General features: G+C 36.3%; 1 long non-coding RNA gene across 1 annotated transcript; it reads left to right on the forward strand.

Annotated features, from left to right (window-relative positions):
• Window positions 1-266: 266 nt before the first annotated feature.
• Window positions 267-2,231, forward strand: LOC133179799 (uncharacterized). The gene is made up of 2 exons (XR_009720176.1): window positions 267-721; window positions 1,501-2,231. It is a non-coding gene; the product is annotated as an uncharacterized LOC133179799 (long non-coding RNA).
• Window positions 2,232-6,706: the final 4,475 nt, after the last annotated feature.

Raw genomic sequence — 6,706 nt, forward strand, 5'->3', positions numbered from 1 at the left:
GTAAGTCCAAAATAAAATTATTGTTTGTTTGGGATTGTCACACGCCTCTGTTAATACCCCCTGCTGAAAAATTTTAAGTGGGTTTGAGGATCACATAAATTTAACAACACGGGTCAGTAAAATGCTCTCTTCATAGTATTTATGATATAGTAGTTAGAAGGTCCTCGACAAAATGAAAGCCGCCAAAATGTCAGACCAAGCTGAATGTGAAAACGTACTAGTGTTGAAGAGACAAGCAATTATGTGTCTCCATAAATATGAATGGTGAATTAAAAACAAGAGGCCCAAGGGCCTTGAATCGCTCTTCTGATAAATTATACAATCTATCCTAAGACCCAAGATGCATCAACTGACAAAGTTTGATGATTCTTAGCCAGTTAGGGCTGAAGATATTTAAATGTAACTATAAAATACTATAAGTAGGTCATGGTGACCTACTTTTTGATTGAAATTTTCTGAGGACACAAGATGCATTAATTGACATAGATTGATGATTCTAAGTCAATAAGTACTTGAGATATTCAAAAGTGGGTCACAGTGACCTACTTTTTGGTCAACATTCTCCAAAATCCCAAGGTGCATAAACTCACAACGTTTGACAATTCTAAGCCAATAAGTACCCTAGAATACTTAAATATAGCCATAAATGTCACAAGTAGGTCACCGTGACCTATATTTTGATCATCATTCTCTGAGAACCCAAGATGCATCAAATAACAAAGTTTGATGATTTTAAACCAGTAAGTACCCGAAATACCTAAATATAGCCATAAAATGACAAAAGTAGGTCACTGTGACCTGCTTTTTGACCTACTTTTTGGTCGACATTCTCCGAAAACCCAAGATGCATCTACTTACAAAGTTTGATGATTCTAAGCCAATCAGTACCTGAGATATTCAAAAGTGGGTCACCGTGACCTACTTTTTGGTCAACATGCTCCGAAAACCTAAGATGCATCAAATGACAAAGTTTGATGATTCTAGACCAATTAGTACCTGAGATACATAAAACTAGCCATAAAATGTCAAAAATAGGTCACTGTGACCTACTTTTTGGTCGACATGCTTGCAAAACCCAAGATACATCGAATGACACAGTTTGATGATTCTAAGCCAAAAAGTACCTGAGAGACTAAAATATAGCCATAAAATATCAAAAGTAGGTCTCTGTGACCTACTTTTTGGTCGTTAATCTCCGAAAACCCAAGATGCATCAACTGACAAATTTTAATGATTCTATGCCAATTAGTACCCGAGATACTTAAATCTAGCCATAAAAATGTCTAAAGTAGGTCACAGTGACTTACTTTTTGGTCGACATTTTCTGAAGACCAAAGATGCATCAACTGACAAAATTTGATGATCATAGGTCTAATAGTATTCAAAATATGCCTTTTAAACAATTTGAAAACAAATGCCTGCAAAGTTCAAAAAGTAGGTCACAGTGACCTACTTTTTGATAAATATGTTTTAAGGCCTCTAGATGCATCAACTTGCAAGATTTGGTGATTCTAAAACTCTCGGTGTCTGAAATAATGGGATTAAATGTTTTAGAAAAGATTAGCCATAAAATTCAAAAAGTAGGTCACGATGACCTACTTTTAAGTTGATGTTATTTGTGGACCCAAGATGCACCAACTGACAAAGTTTTATGATCATAGGCCTTAAAGTGTCCAAAATATGCCTCCAATTCAATTTGAAAACAAAAGCCCGTAAAATTTAAAAAGTAGGTCACCGTGACCTACTTTTGTATTAACATGATGTCAAGTCCTGTGATGCATCAACTTACAAGATTTGATGATCCTAGTCTTTATAGTAAGCAAAATATCAACGTTTTTAATAAGTGTAAATTTTGGTCAACTTTGAAGTGACCTTGAGACCACGCCCTTTGCCCCAGGGTCATGCCGTGAACAATTTTCAATTTTCAACATATCCCGACCCTTGTATGTAAGTTTGGTGAAAATCTGCCTGGTGGTTCTGGAGAAGAAGATTTTTTAGCAACCAGTACTTTTGGTTTTATTTTCGTGATTATCTCCATTTGTTTTATGGTCCCACCCCTAATTTTAGTATAAATGGTAGCCCTTGGGCCAAGGATACCCTGTGACAAATTTGACAATAATTGGCCGAGGGGTTCTTGAGTTATGGCCCATATTCTAAAAAGTTAGCGCACGACGCACACCGCACAAATGGCCATAGCATTAGCTCTTTGAGCCTTTGGCTCAGAAGAGCTACTAAATGATATGATAAACAGTTTTAATAAACATAGGTTATCAAAGATTAGAAAGCTCTCCTCGACGAATGTTATCAGTATCAAGATTTGCAAAATCTCACATCATATTTTCTTAACAGTTAGTAATTATCCTGACAACAATATTCAAGCAAGTTCTGTTTAAATAGGTCTTAAAGTTCACTGGGGATTGACCTGTTCCAGAAACTAGGTCAGATCCACTGATCCAGCATCCGAAGCAAGTCTGGTAGTGTCCATCCCTAGATGCATCATCCATGCAAGTTTGGTCTGGGTAGGAATTATAGTTACTTGGCAATAGACCTGCTCTAAAACTTTACCTGGTCACTCATCTGGAAAATATAGGTCAGATCTAGCATCCGAAGCAAGTCTGGTAGTGCCCATCCCTAGATGCATCATCTATACAAGTTTGGTCCGGGTAGGCTTATACATGTAGTTACTTGGGAATGGACATGCTCCAAAAAGTTTAACCTGGTCACTCATCTGGAAAATGTAGGTCAGATCCAGCATCCGAAACAAGTCTGGTAGTGCCCATCCCTAGACGTCAAGTAAGAGTTATAATCTCCTTTAATATTACTGCAAACTCATAAGTTAAGATTAATAGCTATGCGTTAAAGAAATAAATATATTTTTTCCATATTTTACACAGGCCTTTTGATCGCTTAAAAAAATTGTGTATAAAAAACAAGAGGCCCATGGGCCTTATAGGTCACCTGTGCATCACGCAACAACTTTTAAACGATTGAATTTGGTTAATGTTTTAAACTAGACGTCATGGCATTCACAGTTTTGAAAGAGGCACCATTGCTTATCATATCTATACACTTAACATGTTTAGTTTGGTTACTTAATACCCAATGACAGAGTAGGGGAACAAAAAAATGCATTTCACAAATTTCACAATTGGAAAAGGCCGTTTGTTTATCAAAATGTTTGATTAATACCAAGGAGAACATTTCAAACAATTCATTTTTTGTATATAAGTAGAGCCCCCCCCCCCATATTACCCCTGACCGAGGGGCCTAGAAATTCACAATTCAGGAAGAATGGCCCTTGCTCATCATAGCTATATAGGTAGTTCATCTGCTAAATACCCAGGAGCAGAGAAGAAAATTTTCAAAGATTCAATGCATTTCCACTATACAATCAATAGAGCCCCATCCTAACACCAGAGCCCCTTACCCTGGGGTCATAAAATTCACAATTTTGAAGGAGGCATTCTTCCTCATCATAACTATGCATTTAGTTAGTTTATTTAATACCCAGGAGCAGAAAAGAAGATTTTTAAAGAAATAATGCATTTTAACTATATAATCAATAGAGCCCCGCCCTAGCACTAAAACCCCTGACCCTGGGGCCATGAATTCATAATTTTGGTAGAGGACTCAATGGTCATTACATTCATGCTAACAGTTTGACTGCTTGATGTCCAGGAGTAAAGAAGAAGATTTTTAAAGTTTGCATTAATTTTAAAGGTTTTGGCCCCACCCCTCAGGCCCCAGGGGGGCAGGGACCATGAAATTCACAATTTTTGTTCCCATTCACCCATAGATGCATTATGCCAAATTTGGTGGAAATTGGATGAGTGGTTGCAGAGAAGAAGCTAAAAATGTTCAAAAGTTTACGACCGATTGACGACGTACAACGAACGACGTACGACGACGGACTAAAACAGATAGCAATAGGTCACCTAAGTCATAAAGGTATGGAGCTCTTACACTGGGTACCCAATTTAACTAACAAAATATTTTTTATTCAAATGCTCTAAAATTCTACTTTCTATTTAAATCTATTCATAGATAAACATTCTTCATTTCTACCAAAGGTCATTCCGAAATTCCGTATATTTCTAGAGATATTCTGAAATCAATTTCAATAATGACCTACTTTCTTTTACTTGACATATTTTTTTATTGCCTTATAAAGTTTTAGGCTTGAATGCCTATATCTTTCTATCATTTTATATTCAGAAAGTTTGATTGGACTTTGGGAAGAATAAATCAATACTATAATATATAAATAAAAATTGAGGGTCACCTCTCCACATCTGCCAGGCTATAGGATCATTTCAAATGAAAACACCTCTCCATGGCAAAAAAGGCATGAGGATCTCCAATTTTTAGCTTTTAATTTTTCCAACCATTCTCATTTACTGAAGATTGAAAACTAAAATTCATGAAAGATATAAAAAATTCGAGGGTCACCTCTCCATATCTGCCAGGCTATAGGACCATTTAATTAAAATGAGGCCTGTGAGCCACATCGCTCACCTGAGAAACTTTGGCCATGCTGTTCTATAACAGATTTCCCCCCTTTGTAATACCAATTGTGACCAGGCCCTACCCCCAGGGGTCATGATTTGGACAATTTAAAATCTACAACCCCTAGATATTTTCATGTAAGTTTCAGCTTTCTTGGCCCAAATGGTTCTTGAGAAGAAAATTTTCAAAGATTTTTTCATATATGTTTCAATGTAAAACTTGGGATTCCCCATTATGGTCTGCCCTTCACCCAGGGGTCATGATTAGAACAATTTAGAATCTACATCATTCCAGGATCCTTCCACATAAGTTTCAGCTTTTCTGGCCCAGCGGTTCTTGAGAAGAAGATTTTTAAAGTTCTTCCTATATACTTCTATGTAAAATTTGGATTCCCTAAAGTGGCCCCGCCCTATACCCCCGGGGTCATGATTTGAACAATTTAGAATCTATTCTACCCCAGGATGCTTTCACATAAGTTTCAGCTTTTCTGGCCCAGTGGTTCTTGAGAAGAAGATTTTTAAATTTTTTTTCCTATATATTTCTATGTAAAACTTTCAACTTTTCTGGCCTAGTGGTTCTTGAAAAGAAGATTTTTTAATGACCCCACCCTATTTTTGTATTTTCTTGATTATCTCCCCTTGGAAGGGGACTTGGCCCTTAATGTTAACAATCTAAATTTCCCTTTACCCGAGAATGCTTTGTACCAAGTTTTGTTAAAATTGGCCCAGTAGTTCTTGAGAAGAAGTTGAAAATGTGAAAAGTTTACAGACGACGGACGGACAGCTGGACGAACGGACGACGGACAACTGGTGATCAGAAAAGCTCACTTGAGCTTACAGCTCAAGAATGCTAAAAAACCTATCCATAGCAAACAGGTGTGATGATCTATCATACATTCATAAAATTCAAAAATTTTATATAAATCTAATTTCAGAAAAACAAAAGCACTGTAAAATTTATATTTTAAAATTTTGCTTCCTTTTTCTATACAGTAGTATCTTAATATTTAGTCCATCATATATATGTATCTGCATATGAGTGAAAAAAGCATTAAAAAAGTCTGTAATTGCATTGTCTCAAGCCATGGTCCAGAGTCCGCATATATAGCTCTTTCCTACCCGTGGTTGCTTGATCACAAAAAATTTTAATAATCTTGAATATTTACGCCTCTCTATTGTGACGTCATTTTCAGTCAGTGGCAAGTTTTGTTTCCATCGCAATTGAAATCAACAACTGACGTTAACAGTATATACGAAATATTTTCTATACTGCGATTGGATACTGAAAGGTCGCGATAAAGTTCATCATCCGACTATGCCTCACTCGCATTAGTCAATATTTTAATGAGCTACGAAGAATTTTCTCGACTCCTCATTCAACCACGGCCAGAATGGGAGAGGATCGTACATTTTGGCCGTGGTTTGCAACGATGCTGTAATTGATGCCCCAACATTTCTTTCACTTAAATTACATATGATAATACTATTAATTAATTTCAGTTCAGATATTTTTTTACCAAACGAGTATGTAGTGTTACATTTTCATGGAAGTCTCTCTTTGTTCAATAGCTGCAACACGTTTTTTCAACATGGAATATTTCATAAAATGAACATACAATGGATCCGAGGTGAATGTTATCAAATTTTGATTATCTTTTGGATTTACTAGTTTTTGTGATAAAGTTGATAATGATTGTGATGATGTTGATCCGGGTGGTGATGAAGAAGACAAAGATCTTCTGGGGTGTTAAAATTCAACCCCCCCCCCAACCTCAGTAATTTTCAGTTCTCATCTGATATGTGCTTTTTCCTAGCCGATGTGCTCAGGTGAGCGGTGTGGCCCCTGGGCCTCTTGTTAAAGTATGATATGACTAGTATTAATAATGCCGTACTTTGGTACATAACTATCCAATACCACTATTATTGTGCCTGGTTTTACCAGAATGCCGTACTTTGGTACATAACTAACCAATACTACTATAATTGTGCCTGGTTTTACTCTTGAAATACACGAAAACCCATGAGTTTCCTTGGAAAACTGAAGTACACATACACAGTATATACTTTTACATACAGTCTAGGCGTTTATCCAAAGGAAGAGTGCTTAGTATATGCTTTTGAATATAGAGGGTAATTAATAATATTTAAATGCTATCAGGTAAAATTAAGCATTTAAAAATTATCTGAAGAAAAGTCCCAAT

The sequence above is a fragment of the Saccostrea echinata genome, unplaced genomic scaffold (genome assembly GCF_033153115.1).
Source record: "Saccostrea echinata isolate AGI-Se365-2 ecotype Australia unplaced genomic scaffold, CSIRO_AGI_Sech_v1 ptg000005l, whole genome shotgun sequence".
Classification (NCBI taxonomy): Eukaryota; Metazoa; Mollusca; class Bivalvia; order Ostreida; family Ostreidae; genus Saccostrea; species Saccostrea echinata.